The sequence below is a fragment of the Lepisosteus oculatus genome, chromosome 14, assembly GCF_040954835.1.
Source record: "Lepisosteus oculatus isolate fLepOcu1 chromosome 14, fLepOcu1.hap2, whole genome shotgun sequence".
NCBI lineage: Eukaryota > Metazoa > Chordata > Actinopteri > Semionotiformes > Lepisosteidae > Lepisosteus > Lepisosteus oculatus.
The window spans coordinates 21569309-21595170 of NC_090709.1; the positions used below are offsets into that span (position 1 = coordinate 21569309).

Here is a 25862-nt window from a genome sequence, read left to right on the forward strand (position 1 = left end):
GTGTTCACAGGGGCAATGGCCGAAATCAACGTACCGGGCACCTTGCTAGCCAATGCTGGTAACTGAGAGCTACTAAAACTCAAGTCTGCCCCACTGTGGTGTGCAGCGTCTGTCAAAACTTTAAAACCCCATGTCCCACCCCCTTTTCAACCAATGGTGTTGTTATAGGGTGGATGTCCCTCCTTCCCCCACAGAGCAGTAGTGTGATAGAGAGGTTTAACCAAACTATTAAAACAAAAATGTGGAGGTACCTGACACACAAAAACACCTTTCGATATATCGATCTGTCTGATCTTATTTACTTTTATAATCATAGTTACCACATGACTATTAAACGACCCACGGCTTCTGTTACGACTGATAACTCCCTTGAGATGTGGAGAACCGTCTATGGCGAACACTTTAAGCGAAAACCGTCAAAGTTTTCATTTAATGTAGGTGATCATGTGCGGGTGTCCAAAATAAAAGGGAATGTTTGAGAAGGGGTATGAACAGACCTTCACAGATGAAATTTTCATTGTCAAAGAGCGGACCACGGCTCTGAGACTCTATTACAAACTGCAGGACTACGCAGGCGATGACATTAAGGGCTCTTTCTACACAGAACAGCTACAGAAGATAAACCCCAATTCTGAGAGCATCTTTCGCATCCAAAAGATTAAAGCAGCCAGGGGGCATGAAAAAAACAAACAGATTTTGGTAAAGTGGCGCAGATAGAGCGATAAATTCAATAGTTGGGTAAAGGCTTCCGAGGTCAAAGAAATATAGAGGTGCTGAAAAATGAACCCCAATGTCTTCTAGGTTACGCTGGCCAGTAATTCATCCTCAAAGATGTTTCCAAAGAACACCAGCGCGTGCTTCACAGAGCATCTGGCAAAGGCGATTGACCTGGACAGGGGCTGGGAAGTGGGTCTGGTCGAGCTGCACTATCCGCATACGCTAAACACGTTTGATCAAGATGAAGATTTTCTGTCCATATAGTCTAATCGCTGATGAACATGTACCTTACCTAGAGGGTACTACTGCAATATCGATCAGCTCATACATGAAATAAAACGTGCTGTGGAAAAAGTTCTGTTAAACCTCTCTATTACACTAACCTTCACATCACTGGCCATAATGAATTGTTCAATATTCTCACATTTGAGAAAATTTTGGAAGGTCCTGTTAAGAAATTCTTTTCTGTCATCAGTTTGTAGCATTTTAGGAGTACGACCCTCTTGAAATATATTTCGGAAATCACTTGTCACGACACCTCCAGACTTATAACATGTCTATATGTGAGGAGATGTAACAGAAACCATCGTTGAACTCACTGTAGTCTCTCATGTTCACCAAGTCGGCCTGCCACTGCCAGTCCATTTCAGGTACCAGCGTCCTGCTTCTCTTAAAGCTCACACGTGCTGGCTTGTGTAGAATATAAGCCAGCTGGCCGGACAACCAGTCTGATACCCGGCCGCGGCTGGCGCTCACACCCCGGGAAGTTGTGGCCCTCACCAGACTCCCCACGCTGCCGTAAGTTAGTTGGCAAGACCTGGGTTCAAGCCTATACAGTGAGGCACGAACTAGGGCGGGAGCGGCAAGTGCACAAGCCCTAGAACCTGAATCCATTACAATAACAAAAGGACAGAATTAAATGGGGTTAATTTCGAAATCGCAAATATGAGATACCATAGCGCGTTTTTTTTCCACTTCCTGGCGGAAACGGGCTTCCGTAGTTTTGTGTATTCTTGATGCATCACAAGGAGGTACAGATGCAGCCATTCAAAGTGCGCGGTACAGACACGTACCGGAAGTAATTGGCTATGGCGTCGCGCATCGTGACGCATGATGATGCGGGGTACCGCGGTATGTGATTGGTTGACCGACAGGGGCACTCGTAGTCCGTTGGTCTGTCGTAGAAAGACTTACAGTACAGTAAACGTCTTTACTGTGCCCGTTGTAGATATTGAATTTTACCACTTAAGGGAAATCTTAGTAGCTGAGCATAAAAAAAATAGGAGCTCAGTCAATTCTTATGGAATGTGTTTCCTTTCTTCTTTTTTTCAGCATGGAATAAACCTGTTACTTGATTCATATGGATTCCTGGTTCTGCCGGGGATTCAAAACATTTTTTATTTTATTTTTTTAAATCGGGTATCAAAGGGAATAGGCAGTATAACCCTGTTCATGCACAAACTGTGGCATGTTACATTGATTTGGGTGTCTCCTCTTGCCAGAGAGCTCTAAATTGCATTTTGAGCGCGGTTTTTGACTTTTTTTAAAATTGCATTTTGGGCACAGACAGCACATACAATGGTTAATGAACTGCGCCAAGAAATTTAAAATAGTATTCTTTAGGTGTGAGGGTAGGAGTGGACCGCAGCAGGCTTAATCAGCAAACCAGGAAAACAAAGAACAGGACAGGTGAGACGTGTATCCAGAAAGCGAGTGATCAGAAAAAGGAAATGGTGTTACGCCCAGGTTTTCGACCCAATTGTTTTAACTTGCTAATGCATCAGACACATTTCCTGGCGTATTGTGTTTTAAATAAAATAGGAGTGTCTTTCCCTGGCATTAGCTCATCGGTATAGTGTAAGTTTTATCTGTACCATATCATACAGTATATAGGTACAGAATTCAAGCTGCACCACTGTATCGCTTTGGTAAGGAGATGGACAATGACCAAAATCACGAAGACTCTCTCACACCAAATAATGAAGATGAAAAGAAACGGGAAGTCAACACGGGACATTGTACAGCAGTTGGCTTTGATGGACATCTTCGTTTCTGAAAGCACAGTGAGAAGGGATTATAAAGGGGAGAGGAGGCAAAGAGAATCTAAACCGAGGACGATTCAAAGGTAAATACATTTCTAAAAATACCTTTCTTGCATGTAAATACAACTACGCACATTATTTTTAAAACTAACTGTTGATCTCTTTTTTTTCAAGTCCTATTGTGCGAGCTATCGACAAACTGACTGATGAAAATGATGAGCTACCGGCGATGCAAGTCCAAAGACGGCTCTGGGCTGACCTCGGTGCGACCATTAGCCCGACATCGATAAGAAGAGTACGCAGGAGGCTTGGATGGAGATACAGAAAAACCAACACATGCCCCATGATAAGACTAAAAAACAAAGAGGAAAGACTCAAGCAAGCGCTCCAATGGATTGAACAGGGGGAGGCATTTCAGGATGTACTTTTTACCGACGAAACAACAGTGGCTCTGGAACAGTTTTCAACAATGGCATTTTGCAAAAAGGGGAGACATGTGGACAAGCCAAAGCCCAAACATCCACTGAAGGTTCACGTCTGGGGGGGTATATCTAGAAGAGGCCCGGGACCACTTATTTTCGAAGGAATTATGGACCGTGTATTCTTCGAGGAAGTCGTGGTCACACACCATGCCGCCCCATATATCAGGGAGCAGTCTGGATCAAGGCACCGTCTCTTTCAAGACAACGATCCGAAACACACAGCAGCAAGGGCGAGGCTTATAGCAGAAGGAGTGAACTGGGTGAAAACTCCAGCCGAATCACCAGATCTAAATCCGATAGAGATGGTTTGGCATTCGTTGAAAGACTACGTTCGGAAAACTGCTAAGCCCGTCACAAAGCAGGAACTGATCGATGCGATCTATAAATTCTGTGAGGAAGAACTGACCGAACAAAATTGTAACAATTTCATTAACAGGCTGTTTCGTGTTCTTCCTAGGATTGTTGACCAGGGCGGAGGACATTCGGGAATGTAAGTCTGAGAAAGAGTCTCACATTTGTGGACAGTCTGTCCACAAACAAAACATGTAAAAAAAATGTAAAAAAAACAATTACTTTTTGTCAATGAAAACCGGTGTGTGTGTGTCTCTCTCTGCTGGATGTCCCTCTCACTCTCTGCTGAATGAATAAAAGCATTTTATTAAAAACGCATTTGCGTTTGTCTGGTATTTACTTTGGTCCCTTTTAACTGTTTTTCCATCTACTTTATTGCTTTGAGATGCCACTTTTAAAGGTGAAATGTTAAATAAAGTTTATTATTGTTATAGAGAAACATGATCAGATTTTCCCTGGTTCAGAAAAAAAGATCTAAAGTGCTACACATAACTTTCTTAATTCGATGTATTTAAAGCAGTGAACTACTGTAGGTGTAACATAACATTCAGACGTACAATCGAGAATAGTTTTGTGGTGTTTGTTTAGATGAAACGTATAACGTAACAAAATTAAAGACGATTAAAATCTGTAATCTTTCCACTTGTACTGTATGTCATCGGAAAGTTTCTGCTTTGTGTAAGGATGGTATCAAAAAGCAATCTTAAGTGGTGAGAAAGCTGTGCTCAATGTATTTAAGGGACTTAAAAGTAAAAGGAGATGCTTCATATTGCTTGACTAATTTTAAAAACTAAGTTTTAAATGCAGACGCTCCCTCGGTGCCGCGCCGGGTGTAAATATCAAAATATACATTCGCCCCAGGCAGAGGCCGAAGAGCGCCCGGCTGGGGTGCGTGGGGAAGAGCATTACAGGAATGAAAGGCGGGGTATAGGAAGGCGTTCAGTCTGGGCAGGTATAGATTACACTTTTCTAAAACATACTTGAAAAATAAAAATGATTACAATCTAATCCTTCCACGTTTGATCCCAAAATCCCAAGAGATATAAATCTAAATGGGTAGAAAGTTATGCTGAAAGTTTATTAAGATACTTAGAAGACAAAGATACTGTATCAATTTATGTTGCATTAGCCTGATTATGATAAAAAAACACAATTAAACACACGTTTGCGATTTAAATCAATATAAATGTTTATATTGTAACGCATACTGTCCAGCCTCCATTTCTCTATAAAAATTTACTCTATTACACACACACACAATAGAAGCAGGAAGCAGAACCAGGGACCGTTGTCAGAAGGCAAGAAGGTGACTATTCATTGTTATCAAAACTGACTTAGAATCGATCATGTTGTGATATTTTGAAATAAAAAAAAAGTCAATTGACTGTCCATACTATCGCTATTCTATTTTTTTGAAGTAATGTTTGTTAAGAGAAAAGTCCAGCACCAGCTGGATTTGAACACACAACCCGTGAGTTGGTAATCGGGCACGTAGACCAGTAGGCTACAAGGGAAGTCACATGAAGAGAGAGGCGAAACAGCCCTACACAGCCCTGTCGCAGTACACGAATATAATCATATCGTTATTCAATTTTTTTGATACGCGATTCCATATTATATTAGCAGAAAAGCTTAAAACTACCACTTTTTCACATGCTATTTCACATGCTAGTTAAATACTTGGATGCTTAAAATCGTTAGGGAGAAATGGAATACCAGTGTGTATTTTTCCTTTAAAGTACCGATTCCTGGAATCTGACTGGCTGACACCCTTCTGAAGTGATTCCATAAAATCTGGTATACGGAAAAGAAAGCGTTGATACATACAAGTATCTTTTAATACAGTCTTTGCTGTGCTCTTGAGGATCCTTGTGATATTTTGAGCTCTAGTTGAATGATAGGTGTCGCATTTTAAATCATTTTCGTAGTTAGAAATTATGAAACGCCCTGTTAAAAGCAAGGGAGTTTTTATGCCCGTTGAAGTAAAACAAAATGCCTGACAAAGTATGGCTTGGACAGATTCCAAGTGCTTGTACAAATGTGCTAAAGAAATTATACTTTGAGTATACAGCTTGTCCAAAATCATTCATTATTAATACTATTAGTAACATCTTCGGTAAAGGCTTTGATGCATAAATATTTCTGATAAGGGTAGGTTGTGTATTTTTGTCCAACTGAGCAATCTTGCTTTAATAAAATATACGAACATTTTAATGACTGATGATTAACATGCTGTAATACACAGTTCAAAATTAAAAGCTCAAATGCTGTACATGAGAGGTTAAGCTCCCCCCGGCGGTTTTACAAGGTGACGCGGATAGTTTCCGGCATGGCATCAAATGACGCGATTAACCGCGTGATACTGCGTGACACCGCGACACGCCTACCGGGGTATGCTGCGGAATACCCCACCCATTTTGAATGGCTGCATCTGTACTCTTCTCTTTACCGCACGTATGGAGTTTGGGTCTGATCGAGCTCGTTACTCGTCACTCACGCAATCTACTACCTAATCCAATACAGCCCTTTATTTGGCTTTAAACTCCACCTGTTACACCTCACACTCAATGTTTCAGAAAAAGGGTTTTAATTTAAACTTTGCCCAGCAGTGTTTGAGCAGACAGAAGAAATAGAAGCGCCATTCGCGCCAGTTTAGCATAGTAACCACTAACTCCAATAATCCACTAATTATTATTATTATTATTATTATTATAATAAAAGCAAAAGAATCCCAGCTTCTGCATAAAAAAAAAAACTATTGATATAGTGCATCCCCAACACTGGCTGAAGACGCTGTGTGTGTCAGCGGTTATATAGGACAGGACTCGGCGAGCTGCAGGTGAAACTCATTGCTCTGCGCTCCCCGTGCGGAATGCGCGTCTCCTCCCTCCAGACTCGTCACACCGCCTTCTACAGCGGGAAAAAAAACTCCCCTTTACTGTCTTCATACATCCCTCTTAAATCCCAGGAACTGAGTCAGTACTGGGTTTCTCTGTTCGAGATTACAAGCGGAAACAATTAAAGCGCTGAAAGCAGGAAGTTATTTCTGCTCGTAGGCATAAACGTGTAAAAATAAATTTTCTGATTCCTAAAACCTAATAAAATCCATGTAAGTCTCCCTTTTGTTCCCAATGCACATAACTGAATATAAACCAGTCAAGTTCAGGTACTTTTCTGATGTATATGAATACACTAGTTCTGGCGCAGCTGTTACAACAAAGATACTTACGAACTATTTTTTTCATACGAGCTCTTGCCGTTTTAAAATTGAATATTTTTTCATTTCGCTAAATCACACGAAACACCAACAACACTCATCATAAGCATCTGACCAATCACATTCCTGAATTTTAAAAGTATTTAGTATTTATTTTTAACTTGTTTTATTTTAAAAAAAAATGTATACACCTGTTTTACATATCCTTGCCATTTTTGGCATATTGTAAGTGGATTGTAACTTCAAATTGATAATTCCTGATCTTTATAACTGTGTATCATTTCTTTTTACCTTGTTTTAATATGTTTTAATTTTTTTTGCATTTTATAGAACTTTTTTAATATATTGAGCATTTTAGCATAATTTTAAAATAGGACTATCAATGCTCCTGACTTCTAAAATCTGTATTTATTCTGACATTTTTCTCTCCAACAGCAGATGAGGAGGGATGCATTTGATTTTAAATTGGTTGATTTTAGGGGAAAATGTACATTAATTTCTTTGTACGTATCATCAGTGGGAAACTTGGCATTTTGGGATGAATTGCAATCTTTACTGCGAGACTGATATAGAAATGACGGGAGATTTAAATGACACATTTGATAAATCAGACAGGCACAGTACAACATCTAAACTGGCAGAACCCTCTAAAGTACTGAAATATTTTAGGCACATTCATAATCTACGAGATGTTTGGTGGTTACTGTGTCCTGCTACCCTTTCATATTTTTTAATGTGCATGAATCTGTCCCACTTCTTTTACTAGTTTTTAAGGAAGATTCTGAAATATCTGATTACGAGATCAAGCCAGAAAAAAAATGATGACAATTAGTAAGAAGAAAGATACAATGTATTGACAATGTAATATGCTTTAAAGGATTAAAAGGAAAATAAATACTTTATCTATGCAAACTAATTCAACTGAGCTCCTCTTAACACTATAGCCTGAAGAATTGCCAAAGCACAATGTATCACTTTGGGTGACACTAAGGGAAGAGGAACACAACACTCAAAACCACAAACCACTTATTTTCAACAGCAAAAATATGCTTGAAAATATTTGACAAAAAAAAAGAAACCTTACACGCATGGAAACCAATATTTATCTGCTAGGGTAGAATGCAGCAGAGAACAGTAGGGCAGAAGGTTAGTGTAACTCTATAGTGCATCACAGAGGCCGGTCTCTTCCCCTCATTATGCAGGCTGAGTTGTTCACAGTGAACTGTCCTCCAGCGATAGTCAGCTGCAATCACTGACATCAGACATGATGTTAATACTCTGACAGCACTTTGGCTGATTTGGTTAATGCGTTTTCCTATTAAACAGGAGATCTTGAGTTCAAATCCCAGTGGTGTCTTTCTTCCTGTCTTGTCTTATAGAATGTATCACTATGGATGATCACGTGCGGCTTGATTTTGTTAAATGCAAGTTTTCATTTTCTTTCTAGAACAACTTGCTTTTCATGAAATTCATACAGCTTGCGAAAGATGAAACACAGATCTTGCTTATCAGTGCAAAACAAATATCACAGGCCGGCAAGAATAAAGTATTTTTTTTTACAAAAAGCTTGCAAATGGAGAAAAGGGATGCACGTGAGTCTCTGGGAGCTGTTAATTGAAAGGTTAGTGGTTCGAGCCCATTTCTCATTATTCTACTTAATTGGATTTCTTAGTAAAACCTTAACCCACTTGATATTTGCAGGAAATGCAGTTTTTTTGTGTGACGAACTACAACAAGTAAACAAGTGAGTACATTAGTCATTATCACTGGGAATGACCAGTCATGGCCAACATTCAAGGGAATCGTATTCAGTCACAGACTTTGACCTTCAAATGGTTGGCGGGAGAATTCATTTATACTCTCGTTGCACCCTTAGTTAAAATATTTAAAATTACAACACAGATTTGTTGGAGAACTTGAAAAGCAAAAAAGACAGTTGGACAGCATGATTATGTTAGGACTGTACATTTGTATTTCAATACTTTTGTATATTTATCTTAATTTTAATATACATGTAACCATAAATGCTGTTCTATATATATATAAAGATTGTTGTATTTTATAATATATTAGCAGAGGGCACAAGGGGGTCTATTATACCTTGCGAAACATCCAAGACAACTATAATAGAGGCTCATATTTTAATAAAATTTGCTTTAAAAGAAAACCAAAATTTGTATGAAATCATCCCTCAATATCGACGTTCAGTTGAAGGATTTGAAGAAGCAACAGCGATAGGTGAGTACATTGATTTTGGACCCATGTTTGCATCTGAATAATCTTTCCTCCTGGAAAGAATTAAAAACAGGTCTGTTTTGAGTCTCATGATGATTCTCTTCTGGATCTGAAAAAAAAAAACAGTGCAAATTTGTTTCCGATGTATTTTTCAATTTTATCAGATTTTGTCAGGTGAATGCAGTCGATACGTTCAAGTTTTTATATGATGACAGGACCTACACTTAGGGCTCAGTACTGATAACACTGCTGATATTGATGGAGTAGAAAAAAGTGATGTATTGGCAGCTTTATCTGAGGCGAGAAGTCCTAGAACACCTACAAAAATGTTAGGATTCAGAGGAAGAAATATTTTTCTACCTCACCCAATCCTGCTGCATTAACGAGGCTGAAGTTGGCTGCTTATTCGCCAGCTTCTTATTCGCGTTTTTCGTTCCACCTTAAGTGCTGCTGCTGTGATGTTATGCCGCCTTTCGCCTGTAGATGGCTCTCTATAGTCATTTTTAAAAATACTAATCCGAGTTGATTACTGCACATATCCTCAGTAAAGGGGAATATGTAAGTAATGATTATCCAAATTGCATTTTTGTATGAAACACATTTCAGAAAATCGAAAACCAATTTTCAAAACTCACAATAACACAAACTGGCATGTTAGACAACAAGTAAATAAGACAAAGGCAAAACGTGAATTCTCAAAGTCTCAAAATCTTGCATTTTGCAAGAAATGTTATTATAGCAGTTTAAAATGGGACATTTAGAACATGGCATATGAGAATATATGGTTAACGGAGGATGAGCAAAGGGTGATGACACTTTCTGCTTATTGCTATGACCCTCCCTCCTGATTATAAAATCGTCTCATAATTCTGCCACTGAGGTGTGAGACACAGTGTAACAGACTCAAAATCCTGAACTTCAGGAAATGTTGCTGTACCATTTTTAAAATATGACCCTCTGAATGTGGCATGAGAGAATTTATAGGGAAAAGCTAATTGCTCTTTCTGTTGTATTGCGATGGCCCCTGTTTAGAAAAAAACATCTCAGAATTCTGACACAAAGGTGTGAGACACAATGTAACAAATTATGAAAATCATGAAGCATAAGAAAATTTACTGTACCATTTTTTTAATATGACCCTCTGAACATGGCATGTGAGGATTTAAAGTCAACAAAATAGCACCCCTTCTGCTGAATTACTTTTTCCCTCCTTCCTCGTTACCAAAACATCTTAGTATTCTGACACTAAGGTAAGAGAGACAAAATCACTCATCACGGACATTTGTAATTAAAAAACTTCACTGTTGCATTTCTGCGTTGTGACATTCTGAACATGGCATGTTAAAGTATATAGAAAACCTAGATCAGAACAGGTTAAATGTAATTCATAGTGATTTATATTTTTTTAATTCTTTCTAAATGAAAAAATATGTTTTTCAGTGATTATGACACTTCAGTATTACATAAAATATGCTTCAATGCCAAAATAAATAATAATGGAAAAAATACCCACAGTGGACATTCATAGTTGTGATTATAGGAATGTTATATATCAGGTGGGTAGCTGTGTCAGCATGCGTAGGCTGCATAGGAAAAAGTAAAGGATTATTCCATGCTGAAAAGAGAAGAAAGGAAACATAACGTGTTGGCCGTGGAGCCTTCTTCAGGTGTGAGAAAGACAGGGCTGTAAGCAAAGATAATTTCCTTTATCTTTGCTTACTGCAGTTTAAAGACTTTAGGAAGTTTTACGGCTAACAGCTCCACATCAACTTCCTTTTATAACTAACCTCATCAGATCCCTCAACTCCCAACTCTTCCAATTTCTCACTTCAGAGAAGGATAAAAAACTCAATCATCCTCTACAGAGAAAAACCATCAACACCCCTACCACCTCCACCAATCCTAACCTAATCCTTGTTTTTACTATACCCTCTGACCTTTCCCTTTCACCCCTTTACATCCTCAGCTAACTTATTTTAAAATTACAATAGACTGTATAGTATGTATGTTTAAAATTAAGGTAAATATGTCAAAATATCAAAATCCAACTGCACAGTGCTATCGTAACAATGCTTGTCAAGTTATCAAACAAACCTGCATTGTATTTTTAAAATATTTCAGCAGAGGATTCAACTGGAGTATAAATGAAGATTCGACGATAATTTTTTTCTGGGGAGTTGCAATGTTGGGCATTATTGGACATTTCCCGGTGACCCTGACACGTGTTAAACACTCGCATTTCCTGCATATATTAAAATGGTTATGGTTTCGCTGAGAAATCCAATTGACTTAAGACAACGTTTATACTGCAGAAGAATCCCATCCCTGGGTGGACTCGAACCACCAACCTTTCAGTTAAAAGCCAAATGCGCTAACCGATTGCGCCACGTTTTCGGTTAAAAAAAAAGCTCTCTTACCGTTTATTTTGCCAGACGGTAATATTTCTTCTGCACTGATAACCAAGAATTGAATTTCAGTTTTCGCAAGCTGTGTGAATTTCATCAAAAACAAGTTTTCCAGAAAGGAAATGAACACATGCATTTAACGAAATCAAGCCCTTTGTGATTGCCCGAAATGATACGTTCTGTACTACAAGATAGGAAGAAAGACACGGCTGGGATTTGAATCCCGGTTCTTTTGTTTAACAGAGAAGCGCTTTAACCAACTAGGCTACGGTGACAGGACAACCATCCCCTTTTACAGCCGCTTGGACACACCGCTCTGAGACATCTGCGTTCAGTAAGCGCTGAACCTGCGCTCAGAACAAATTGCCTCTTTTACATAGCAGCCCCGACACTGAGAAACGAAGAGAACTGGCTTTTATCTGGCATTTTCATGCCCAATGCGTTTGATATCTCCCAAGGGCGACAGAGTTCTTTTGCGACACTAGCTTTGATAAAAAAACGAGAAATCGTGCAAGGGAAAAATGTCTTTTTTTCATAGAGAAAACGTGCACCAGGAAATGTTGTGTTGAGAAGAAATGATTTAACATGATACGTGACCTAATTTATCGGAGCAATTGCTCAACCAGCAAGGTCTGGAGAGGTTGGAGAGTCTGGTGGATGTGATAATTATACGGTGTTGTGAAAGAAAACAGTATTTCTTTGAATTCTCAGTCAATCGGAATTTCAGTGCGAAACATAAACCCCTTGTCTGATTTAAAGAGATTATATTTTAAAACTCATAAAAAATCAGAAAACACATGTTTCTCACTTTGAAATTTTAGACGGAGCGGTGCATTACTAGTAGCGGCGCTGAGCACACTATGGGGAAATTCAGGGTATGTGAAATCCCAGCGGTTTAATTAACAACGCGTCTGATTTCGGATCATAGGATTGTAGGTTCGACTTCTACCTGGCTTGTGTAAATTTTATTCAAGCTCCTCAGTAATAGATGTATATTATGTAATGAACCGCACCTGAAAGCAAACGTTGGGTCTGTTTCCTTTGTTTTCCAGCATGAAATAGCAAATCGTTACAAAAAGCACCTGCTAATGTCCAATAGCGGTTTTTTTTTTTTCAAATTACATTTTCAGGCTTCAGACACTTTTTAATAAAACAAAAGTGTCCGGAAACTCATTAACTTTCAGGTTTGCTTGAACCTGTATTAAAAAAAGTTATCTGAAACTTCCAGGATTCCATTATCTGATGTAGCTGTCTCTAAAGTTGGACGTGATGTTAAGCAGATGTGAACTGTGCCTTTTCTCTTAAAAAAATACAAAGTTCTTTTTTTCCCCTTCACTCCAATGCTGGAGACTGTAAGCCTCTGTGAGCTCCACACTGCGTGTCCTGTACTGCTCTATGTACTAATCTATGTGGTGTACAGATAGAACTCAACTGCATGGTGTGAATTCCGTGTTCAGGACCAGCAGAACCTGAAAAAGTAACAGCTGACCTCGACGTGATTTGAACACGCAGCCTTCTGATCTGGAGTCAGACGCGCTACCGTTGCGCCACGAAGTCACGGCTGTCCGTGCCTTTGAATTCCCCAAAGGAGACAAATCAGCTTCACAAAAAAAAAATCTCATGTGAAGTGCGCAGCTCTTCCGAAGAGAGTCTTTTCTTCCCAGACCACATTTTATTCTTCCTGCGCAGCTCTTGTGCAGGTGTTGTTCTCAATTACAGATCCAGGAACACTGATTGTTTTTTCTATTTTTTTAAATTAAGTACCCCATGGTGCAACGGTAGCACGTCTGACTCTAAATCCCCAAGTTCATTTTCAAAGTATATCGGAGTCAACTGATACTGATCAGGTTCTGCTGCTACTGAACCCGCAGTCTTCACCTTAAAGTTCAATTCCCCAAGCCTTTTGACCTTATATGTCCATCCCTTCTCGTCAAAACTCGTATTTTCACAGGGTACCCTTCAGAAATCGCAGTATAGAATGAAAAAACTCCAGTAGATCTCGGCCGCTGTTGGTGATTTTCCTTTTAAAATAAATTAATCTCTGGAAATTTTACGGAGTGTATCACTTTCACTGAGACCGAGAAGTGTTAAGCTGTACATGCGTCTTTGTGGCTCAGTTGTTAACCAAAAGGGTGGTGGTTTGAGCCCTTCCAGGGACGCTACGAGCCTTTTAACGTACACACCCTCCTCACTTCATTTCTCCACGGCCGGTCTTGTATCGCTAACAAATACAGAGCCCGTAGGAGGCAGTAAGCTCGCATATATATAGCTCACTGTGTATATAATGAAGAAGCAGAAGTTAGTTTCTCATCTGCGCGTTACAGAGCCTTACGCAACTCGTAGTGTACCAACAGCTAGGGTTTGATCCCTGCACGGGCTATTAGTTGAAAGGCCATTGTAAATGACGTAGATAGATAGATACTTTATTGATCCCGTGAGGGAAATTAATAAAGCTTATCCAGCTGGCTTTTATGTTTCACACTAAATTGCGATCTTGAAACCAAAATGAAATTGACATTTGTACTGTATGTTTTTTTTTTAATTACAAAGCAAACAGAGTATTCCCTTAATTCAAAGATCAGATATTGGCCAAAACAAGACAATCAGACGTGGGCTGACTTTGGAACAGGAGCCTCTGCTTCGTCGTTTATTGAGCTTTTGATCAATGTCTGAGAGAAAAAGATTCGCTCTTTTTACTCTTTGATTAAAGTACACAAAAAGCACCTTCCTTCGAGCCGGAACCGAACCAGCGACCTAAGGATTCCCTGCTGACTCCACTACAGTCCTCCGCGCTACCAACTGAGCTATCAAAGGGTTGTCAAATGCTCCTTGGCACATACTGCCCAATGTAGTGAAATGTTCCGGGTGATTTAAATCCCAGTTCGACATCAAGTTTCCAACTCGTTTCCTTAGTCTTGTTTACCTTGAATTTAAGCCACGAACCAGGATTCTACTGTATAAACTTCCGGGGATATTACAAAATGTTTGATGGGGCATCAATCATTCCAGGCGGAAATGGACTCCTTTTTGTTTCTCGAGGGATCATATTAAACATTGCATTAGTATCGAGAGGAGGATCACCATGAAACACAAAACAAACAGTTTCATTCTGTCTTTTTTAGAAAGTAGCGTTTGTGCTACATTAATTATATTTTCGTGGAAATATAGAAGTTGTAAATGTTAAAATTTATATTTGAATCGAAATGTGGTTTTGAGTTAAATATTAGCGGGATCATGTGATTAGTTTGTTTGTCATTACAATATATATTGCCATTTTACTAGAATTTGTAACTGAAATTTACTAGTTGTGTTTTTATGATGATTAGCCATTTGTTGATTACAATATTGTATATAATGTATAATTTGAACTACATATTTTTCAGGTGTGAATAATTGTATATTTTAAGAATAAATTTCTAAAACAAATCATTGGCTTTATTTACTAGTTTCTACACCTATAAAATATTTATTTGATGTATAATAGACCTTTAACTATATATGTATATTAGTCCTCTAAATTTATCCGTATAATAGAACTCCAACCATTTATATATAATCATAGATGTCTAATTGACATATAACAATATACGTATACTAGAATTTCATTGTAGACCAGTTACGGAGCACATTTATACGTCTAAAGTATGCGTTTAATAGTCGTATATTCTACTTCTTTTGCCAACTGGGATGTGCCGATTTTAATTTAACAAACCTAGATACACAGTTTGTTTCTCGAAAGCGTGTTATGTAAAAAAGATACTTTGCTAAGGATACAACGGGTGTATAAATGAATTCTCCTGACAGCCAGTTGAAGATAAAATTCCACACGTGAAAATGGTTTTCTTGGACATTGACAGGTACTTAATTGTTTACTTGTAGTTCCACATGAGTAAAATAGATATTTCCTGCAAATTTCAAGAGGGCTTGCGAAGAAATCCCATCAAGCTTTAGCAGAGATTATGGTTACAGCGGAACAGTCTGAAGCTCGTCCCTTAGTGGGTTTGAACCACCAGCCCTTCATTTAACAGCTGCACAGAGACACACTCCCGTTGCTTTTTGCTGTTCACACGTTTGTAGTTAAAGAATTATAAAATACTGACATTTTCCTGCCAGCCAGCAGTATTTCTTCTGCACTGACCATGAATAACCAATAACTTTATTTCATCTTTCGCAGTCTGTAATCCACAGAAAATGAAGTGAATACTTGTATTAAGCTAAATCAAGCCGACGGAGATGCACTGCCGTTATTTTTCTCCACTTTTCGTTAAAAGGAGAAAAATCACTGACATTTTCTTGCGGTATTTCTTCTGTCCTGATTTGCAAGACTTATATTTTATATAAGTTGTATGAATTTCTTGAAGTTCAGAAACAACTTGTTCCACAAAGGAAATGAACACTTGGTTCAAAGTAAATCAAGACGTATGTATCTCTCGCTGCGTGTGCTCTTATCTGTCCATCTCTCTACTTTTCTCTCACTCTGACAGTCTGTGCAGAGTTTCTGAAGGGGATGTAACACCACTTGGCAAACAGAAAAATTATCAGAGGCAGAATAAAAAATCATTATTCTCTTCTCAGTCAGATTCACAGCTCAGAGACAATCGGACAGAAGCTCCATACTTCTTTTTATCCGTCAATCCAGAACCAGAGGACATTCAGACAATCAGTGCTGTTACATGAATAATATCAGGCAGAACAGCCTGGACTCAGGTTACATCTCCCCATTTTCTCCTTCCTCACAGCCACTTAGAGACAGAGAAGAGCTCCTGGTTCTCCTCTCTGTGAACTGGGCTCAAGACTCACTGATCTGTCAGCTGTGGACTCTGTTCCAGGTCAGAAGCAAGAAGCTTCTATTAACCCTTTCCAGGACCTCCAGCCCTTCAGTATTACTTTCTTTACTGTATGTCAGTCTCCAAACATGTTTTATAAATGTTTTATAACACATGTGAGTGTGGAATTATCTTTTTATGTAATAAACACAAGTAGTGACACTTTGGTCAGTACACTGTATATTGATTATTAGTAGCCAATGGGCCGATGGTCGTGTCTACAGTAGTGACCAGTTGACCAGTCTGTAGCTCTCAGCAGTGGGACTCAGATCACACAGAAGAAGGCCTGTCTGTGTGTGATTCCACACCAGCCCAGGGAATCACCAGCTCTCATATGTCTCTCACAGGTGTCTCACAGTCTTATAAATTTACAATTAGATGAATTATTGTAACAGGTAATCAGACTACCTATGGAACTGAGAGCAGGCTGGAAATAAAACCTCCTGGCTTCTATACTCTGATGATTCGTTTAAAACATTTAAAAGCACTTATTACAGGGACTTGTGCTCGTTCTCTACTGCTCCACACGGGTACGCCTTGTAACACATTAATCTGTGAAGTAAACTATTTTTTTTCCTGTTTAATGAATTTCATTCCTTGGTTTGTCGCTCTCCTTTTACAACTGTTATGATTTGCTTCTCTTCACAGCCCGGTGTGTTCTTTTTTGGGGGGGATGTTATATCTGTAAGAAAAGCCCCCCAGGCTCCGGACAGGAGTCTCCTCCAGCGGAGACGCGCTCTGCTCTGTTACAAAGAGCGCTGTGACATCACAGACACCAGCCTGAGCGCCTGGATCAGAGAGCAAGACCGCGGGAGGCACAGGGTGCGCACGGAGGAGAGTTATTGATCACTTATCTATCGAAAACCAATTAATTCAATTAAAAAACCGTAGAATAAACAATTAGCTTCACCGATTGGTGAGTACTGATTCTTTTTCTGGTTTTGATCCTGTTCTAAATATCTAGAAAACAGTCAATAAAGACTGTATCGATCAATTACTGTAGTGCGTTTAGTGTAAAAAATGTTCAAACCGAAATTAAACAATGATTATTCTTATTATTATTTAGGTAACTGTATCCTAGAGCTAAAAAAATATATTCCAAGTTGATAAATGTATGTAAGTAACAGTTTACATGTATTTTTTCCAGTGTTTATAAATCATAAGTATGGTAACCACGGGGACAGGCGCCATGTCACTGTGCGCGTCTAGGTGTATCGCGTTCGTCACAAAGAGTGATGTGACGTCATGGGTAGCAACAAATACTAATACTAGTGTATTCATATTAATATTAATGAGAGTACAACTGGTTGTTTTAATGCTAGTGTTCATGTGAGTATTAATGATGATAGCGCTACTGATAGTTTTAGTTTTAATGTTCATATTCATGTTAATATTAAATATAATTATAGTGTTACTGTTAGAGAATTAACAGTAGTAGTAGTAGTTTTAATACTACTGTTATTCTAGCATTACTGTTATTCTCTTTGGGGGAATTAAAAGCACATGTGGCGAGTGACCTCGTGGTGCAACGGTAGCGACATCATGTCCGACTTTAGAGACAGTGATATCAGAGAATGGAAGTTTCAGACCTTGTTTTTTTTTACAGGTTCAAGCAAACCTGAAAGTTAGAAAGTGTTTGGTCACTTTTGTATGAAAAAGTGTCTGAAGCCTGTAATTATAATTTGCCCTTCTTTTAATTGTGGTTGAAATCCACTCCCATGTACCAAGACCTTACAGTATATTCATGTTTACTTAAATGACTAACTATTGGACTATTGGACATTAGTTGGTGTTTTTTTTTTTGTAACGATTTGCTATTTCATGCAGGAAAGAAAGGAACCCAGACCCAACGTTTGCTTTCAGGTTGGCTTCATTTACATAACAGACATCTATTTCTGAGGAGCCTGATTTGAATCACACAGCCCCGGTAGAAGTCGAATCGACAATCTTATAAACCGAAATCAGACGCGTTATCCATTAAACCACTAGCCCGTCACGTAAATTAATTGCACCATGGTGAGTTCAGTGCCGCTACCAGTAATACCCCACCCCCATCTTAAATTTCTAAGTGAGAAACGTGTTTTCTACATTTTTTTTTAGTTTTAAAAAATCATCATTTTTAAGCAGACAAAGCCTTTATGTGTCGCTCTGAATTTCTAATTGATTTAGAATTCCAAGACAAAAGCGTTTCGTTCCACAACGGCGTGAAATGATCACGTCTTTCACTCTACGTCTCTCTTGTAGTAAAGCAGATCTTGCTAGGTGAGCATTTGCTCCGGTAAATTAGGTCACTTTTCATGTTAACTCACTTCTTCTAAACACATTTCCTTGTGCATGTTTTCTCCATGAAAAAAAGACATTTTCCCTTACATGATTTCTCGTTTTGTTTCATCAAAGAGTACAGAAAGAAGAAAGAAAGGAAAAGTGTGGTAAATGAACTCTGCCGCCCTTGGGAGAAGTCAAGAGCATTGGACATGAAAAGTGCCCAATAAAAGCCATTTCTCTTCATTTCTCTTACAGTCGGGGCTCCTGTTCCGTGTAAAGGAGGCAGCTTTGCTCAGCCAGCAGACTCAGGGCTTACTGAACGCAGGTGTCTCAGAGCGGTGTGTCCAAGTGGCAGTAAAAGAAGAGAGTTCTGCTGGTGTCGTGGCTTAGATGGTTAAAGCGCCTCTTTAATAAACAGGAGATCCTGGGTTTAAATCCCAGCGGTGCCTTTCTTCCTGTCTTCTTGCATCGTTTATTGTTATAGACAACATGCTTCTGCATTAAGTTTAATGGAGGTGTTTATTTCGTTTTTGGCACAACTTGTTTTTCAAGAACTCCACACATCGCGAAAGCTAAAATGCTTGTCTTTGTTATCAGTTCAAAAGAATTACTGCCAGCTGGCAAGAAAATGACAACGATTTTTTTTTTACTTTAGCCAAAAATCTGTGAATGTGGAAAAATATGACATGTGTCAGTTTCTATGGCACACTCAGTCAGGGTGTGCTTCAGTTAAACACAACGTTCGTAGATCAAATGCACCCAGAGACACACTTCGAATTAATCCAATCTAAACATTACCTTCTCTAAATGTGATTGAGTTTCTTTGCACGTCGTTAGCCATCTTGATGTTTTCAGAGATTTTCAACTTTTGACACTAGTCAAACTACAAGTAAATAGTTGAGTACCTATGTCAATATCACCGGGAATGTGAATATAAATGTAAACATCAATATTTCTGCCTTCTCCTGAGAAACACAAGTATAGAGTCAAAACACAATAAATAATGCTAGAAAATTATTCAGTTAACACCCAGATGTGACAAAACACATTTAAGACTTACATCCCCTTTAAATATGTATTTCCTTAATATCAGTTCTCTTCCCTCCCCAGGATACCTGCAAATTCACTATATCATATTAAAAGCTGTGTGTAAGTCTTACATGTGTTCTGTCACATCTGGGTGTTAAATTAATAGATGTGTTGTGTTATTTAATATGATTTGACTCCATGCTTGTGTTTCTCGGGAGAAAGCAGAAATATTGGGGATTTGCGGCTACAGAAAATAATGTGAACTTTACAGGCAAAAGTTAGGTTACGTTAAAGAAACAAAAACTTATTGTCACCCTTTTCAACTTGATTATTTAAGACATTTGTTCGGAATAGTATATCTTCTCGTGTCTGTGGCGGTTATCCTACAATAACGGTGGTGAAATAGCAGGAATGTGCGGAAAGAATCGGAGATAGAACAGAAGACTCATCTAGTCGATAGTAAGGTTGTGTAGGACCGCACACACTTCGATGTCAGTGTTGAGTAGTGTGGTTTAAAAGCTTCTTCACGAACCAGGAAGGAGTAGAAATCTAAAGTCTTCTGATCCGTAATCAGACACGTTATCCATTGTGCCATTGGCGTTTGTATTGCATTCCTATACAGCACCACATTGAGTTCAGAGCCGCTACTAGTAATACATCGCCCCGGTCAAAAGTTTCTTCAATTAGATTCATGTGTTTTGTACGTGTGTCTAATTACTACGTCTTTCATTATGTCTGGTTTAAAATAATGTATCTTAAAAACAGAGAAAGGGTTTATGAGTCTCCCTGAAATTCACACACGAAGAATAAAAAATATCGCGTTTAAAAAGAATACAGAGATGCCGGCGATAGAAAACTTAAGCGCGCGCTATCACTGAACTAAACTCCCGATCGATAAGTTTGCCGGCGGCTTTTTAATTGTGTTAGGAAGAGCAAATAGTCCACAGTGTACATTTTAAAGGTCTGAGCAAAACAATCAGACGTGAGGATTATTCAGAACAGGAGCCTCTACTTCTTTGTATACTGAGCTTTCGGGTGAACGTCAAAGTGAAAGACAAATTCGCAATTCACTTTTTGATTAAGGAACAAGAAAACACCACCCTTCAAACTGGATTCAGACCTGGGACATAAGACATACTCACTGCTTTTTCTACAGTTTTAAGAGCTAGCAACTGAGCTATCGAGAAGTCTAAAATAAACGTTTTGTCACACGCGTAGCCCAATGTAGTGTAGTGTTCCTCTTTATTTAAATCCCAGTTCGACATCAAAATACTCACTCCCATAGTCTCGTTTAGTAGAAGAAATGGACCAGGCTTCTACTCTATAAACGTCAATAGTTCTTATAAAACATTTGAAGGGATATCAGTGCAGGTGGAAATTGACTCTTTTTCTTTATGATTTGGTTTTGATTTTGAATCGTTATATTATTAAGTTTGTGCTTTCTCTGTTTTTATCATATTGTGAACTTATTTTTTAAACAAATGCTTACAAAGGCAAACAGGGCACACAGTACAAGCTACTGTGCACTTTTGGGAGTATACGAGGTTCGATATAAAATCGCAAAAATGTAAAAGGAGAAAATACCCCAGACTGCGTGTAAAGTCCTCCTTGAGGTATGCTTTCAAAATAGCTGCACCAGGCACTTGGAGACAGATAAACATAGGTATTTAAAATTCAGGAATATGAATGGTCAATTGCTTACAGTTGGGTTTTTACGTTTCGTATTTAGCGATTTGTGTATAAATCTTTTAACAATTCATTAAAATGCTAACAATATGTAAAATAAAAACAACAGCAACGTTAAATGGCGGGGAGACGGGCAGTTTTTTTTACAATCAGATTCCAATCTCTAATGCTGTGTTTGAGAGCTGTGTGTGAGAGCTTACTGTACATAATTTTCCTTTTCTCACATTTTCTGAAAACCATTCCAAAGGGGCACCTGTCACGGACGTCCAAAGGGACTAACCATGGGGAGTAGGAGAGTGGAAAAAGACCCATATGCGTAGCGGCGAGACGGGAAAAAGGCCCGGGCTCATTAGTGCAAAGAGTTCAGGAATGCCATATAGAAACCTATGCCCTCAGGGAGCGGACGTGGGGCGCCCTGGTGCTAGGCGGGTCTCAGGACATCCAAACGTCAATGCTGAGCAACGACAGAGTGCAAGACCCGGAAATATATAGCCCAAGGGAAAGAGAGGGACAGGAAGGACAGCAGGCTGGAAACTAGGGACAGGACAGAGAAGGAGCGCCCTCTGGCTGCAGAGGGCGTGACAGTACCCCCCCTTCATGCCAAGCACCCTGTCAAGATGTGAGTCGCTCTTGAATCAGAGCGGGGTGACACGGGCTTCTGTTCTGATATGGTTGTACGAGAAGCAGGAGGAATTGCTTCACTCGTATTGCTTCATGAGCTGAATCAGGAGTGAGACATTTCGTGTGTTTGTGCATATGTCAACGCCTGACCAACATCGTAAAACTAAATTAAAAACTAACATTAAGTTGTCAGAGACATTCATTTATATACAAACAAGAGACAGACAAAGTAATAATTCTTCATTAACTTGTCCTACACTGATCAGACTATTTGAAATTGTCTGATTCAGCCTGTGCAGTTCGTGCTAATTAGAACAACGCCAGTACTGAACCCTCATCACCGAACAGACTATTTAGCACAAGTTCAGCTGCTCGCCAGCTTTGTTACGCACAGTTTTGCATTGCTATTGAGCTCAGAGCAGGAGCTGATCTTCAGACAGTACCGTGTTAAGTAGTCTGCAGCTTCGTGCAAAACAGTTCGACAGTTCATTGCAATTTAGCCAATGTGTTTTCTATAGCTTTCAGCTGCAGTTAATTTACATAAAGAAAATCTACTACTGGTTTAAAAGCAACATGAGTCAGACAGGAGTCAAACCTACAATCTTCTGATCCAAAGTCAGATGCATTATACATTACACCACTGGCCCTAACCTTATGGTGCTCAACAGCACCATAGTGACCTCAGTGCCACTACTAGTAATGCATCACCCCCATCCAAAATTTCTAAGTAAAAAAAAAAACTTTTTCTATACTTGTCTGTTTAAAAATATGATATCTTTAAAAAAGACAAAGGGCTTGTGTGTCACGCAAAAGTTTTGATTCATTTCGAATGCAAAGTAAAACCATTTTCTTCCAAGAAATCATAAATTTGTCTCATCCTCCACACTATAATCCTCTCTTGTAGTAGTAAAGCATTTTGAATTCAACCGAACAATATATTAAAGGAACAAGTAATAGGTTTATTCCATGCTGAAAGAGAAGAGAGAAAACACAACGTTTCAGCTATGAAAACTTCTTCAGGTTTGTTTTCTCTCTTCTCTTTTCAGCATGGAATAAACCTACAATATTACTTGTTTCTTTGCAGATATGCATGCTGAAGTAGCTATCCACCTGAATATATTAAACGATTCATCTATACGATTAACATAATGTTCTCCTGAATAACTACTCAAAAGAAGCCACAGCTCAGGTGTTAGAGAGATTTGAAATCAGATCGATGGATTTAGAGTCCAGACTGCGAACCGACAGCTGACACAGGTCTTTTACAGAACCGTTCTGATTTTTTCTACTTTGTCCCCGTGACATCATTGTCCTGCTTGCAGCCGAGCCCGACACACAGTACCATCTGGTTTCTGTCGCTGGGCGCTCACCCTGTGGTCCATGTGGGTCCTAATGCCCCAGTATAATGACGGGGACACTAAACTGTAAACAGGTGCCGTCCGTTGGCTGATAAGTAAAACTGAGGTCCTGACTCTCTCTGGCCTTTAAAAATCCCAGGTCATCTCTTGAAAGAGTAGGGGTGTAACCCCAGCATCCTGGCCCAATTTTCCAATGGCCCTTACCAGTCATGGCCTCCTAATAATCCCCATCTATGGACTGGCTTCATTACTCTGCTCTCCTCCCCACTGATTGTTGATGTGTGGTGAGCATTTTGGCACAGTATGGCTGCCGTTGCATCATCAAGGTGGGGCTGCACATTGGTGGCGGTAGTGGGATTCCCCATTACCTGTAAAGCACTTTGAGTGGAGTATCCAGAAAAGCGCTATATAAGTGTAAGTGATGATGATAATAATAATAATTATTATTATTATGTAAATTGCTATAAAAATATAATATTTGTTTCAAAATCGATTAATGTAAAAACTGATAAAGCTAATGCTTTTTTCAGGGCTATATCTACTTTAAAAAAAAAGAGAAGTGAAATTTGGAGAAGATGCACCAGCGGGTGCCTTCACATCTCCAGCTTCAGTCTCGCCTGTAGCTGCGAGAAGGTTAAAAGCACACAAGTGATCTGTAGACGATGTTCGGGGAAGAGATAATTCTGTTTTCAACACAGGGAGTGAGAATGAGCTCAGTCCGGCTCCCAGCAGAATCCATTCTGGTTTGGTTACTGTTAGACTGTGCGTCTGAGGCTTTTTGGATCGCAATGTGAAAAAAAAACAATTGCTCACATCGAGAGGAAGGGAAGATATCATGTTTAAAAAATCAGAACCGAAGATTTGGATCTGGGGCCTCATACTTATCAAATTATTAAAATAACAGTTATTAAAATATTAGATTGTGTTTCTGCAACATTTCGTGCACACTACGCCATTTTTATCTAAAAATAAAACAACAGCCACAACAAGGGCTTTACACGCAGTCTTGGGTATTTTCCCCTTTTAGATTTTTGCCACTTTATATCGAATCTGTTATACTCCCAAAAATGCACAGTAGATTGTACTTAATAAAAATGTACAATTCACCGCTGGTATAAACAGATGTGTGCCGTGTCTGCCTTTGTAAGCATTTGTTTAAAAAATAAGTCCACAATACGATAAAAACACAGAAAGCACAAAGTTAATAATACAACAATACAAAATCAATACCAAATCATAAAGCCAATTAAGTACAGATGCAGCCATTCAAAATGCGCGGTAAAAACCCGCGGTACAGTAACCTACCCACAAGCCACCGCAGGGCACCGGAGGGCACCGCGGTAAGTGATTGGCTGGCCAAAATGACCGACGGGCACTCGTGGTGCATTGGTTGGTAGTGCAAAGATTTAATCATTTAATGTCTTTACTGTACACATTTTAATCCGCTTAGTTTTGAATATTTATATGGATTTTACCACTAAAGGGAAATTTTAGTAGCTGAGCATAAAAAGAAGAGGAGCATAACGCATCTGAAGGTCATGAACGATATTAATTTAGGAACATAAACATTACTGTATGTATGTAAACTGTACTGTGTATGGCTGGTCTTGGTAGTTGAAAGAAAAAATACACACCAGTTTTCCATTTCTCCCTAAACATTTTAAGCATGAAAGTTTTATGAAACGGTACCCAAATATGCGATTGCTGTATGGAATGAATTTTAATTTAAAAAAATTATTTAACACGAACATAAAGCTGTTTACATCTTCCGCCTGAGAACAGTCACCCGTTGCTACCCAACGCAGAAACACAGCCACTAACTAGCAAAGAGAGGACATTAGCTACCCAATATGATAAAGAAATAAATGATTATTTTGTTTCTTTCTTTTGCACATTTATTTGAACATTTCCATCGATTGTACAAGCACTTGGAAACTGTCCAATCCCTAGTTCATCAGGCATTTTACTGGTCTGGCGCCGGTCTGTGTCTTCCAGGATATAATGCCAGCGAACTCTTGTTTTTATGTCCACTATAACAGACAATCTCCTTTGCTTTTAACCGAGCGTTTAATAATTTCCTAAAATGAAAATGATTTACTTTATTTCCCTCACGGGATCAATAAAAGTATCTATCATCTGTCTAAACTATGGGACAGAATTCTGGGGTCTCCCCATACCAGAGATTATGGTAGGGCTTCAGAATGGTGATTGGCTGACACCATCTGACACCCCTCTGATTGGAGAAAAAAAGACGTGCTGGTTTGCTATACATACTGTACCAGGAAGAGGATTTCTTTCTATTCAAAACGTGTATTTTAAAAGTTTAAGAAGTAAAAACCTTACAGCGTACACAGATTTCTAAACTGATCAGGATCGTTATCTTTGTCTTATGCATAATAATGTTCACCGCTCTGTCCAGCAAATTAATAATAAACTTTATTTTATATAGCGTTTTAAACGAATAAGTAATTAGATTGCTCATAAACCTAATCACTTGCTTTTTCTTTTTATTTAGGCTCAGATTTCAACTATAGATCGTATTATTAATAACCATAATAACAACCAACCAACAAAAACAACCATATAAACATAATACCAACCAAAAACATAGATAACAACCACAATACA

General features: G+C 38.8%; 1 protein-coding gene and 2 non-coding genes across 3 annotated transcripts in view; all 3 read right to left on the minus strand.

Annotated features, from left to right (window-relative positions):
* The window catches only part of LOC138242777 (zinc finger protein 271-like), a 362720-nt gene that overhangs the window by 72720 nt on the left and 264138 nt on the right, over positions 1-25862 (minus strand). The gene's annotated exons all lie outside the window — the stretch shown is intronic.
* trnaw-cca (transfer RNA tryptophan (anticodon CCA)) lies at positions 12935-13006 on the minus strand. The gene has a single exon. It is a non-coding gene; the product is annotated as a tRNA-Trp (tRNA).
* trnay-gua (transfer RNA tyrosine (anticodon GUA)) lies at positions 14176-14263 on the minus strand. Its single transcript is given in 2 exon segments — positions 14176-14211; positions 14227-14263. It is a non-coding gene; the product is annotated as a tRNA-Tyr (tRNA).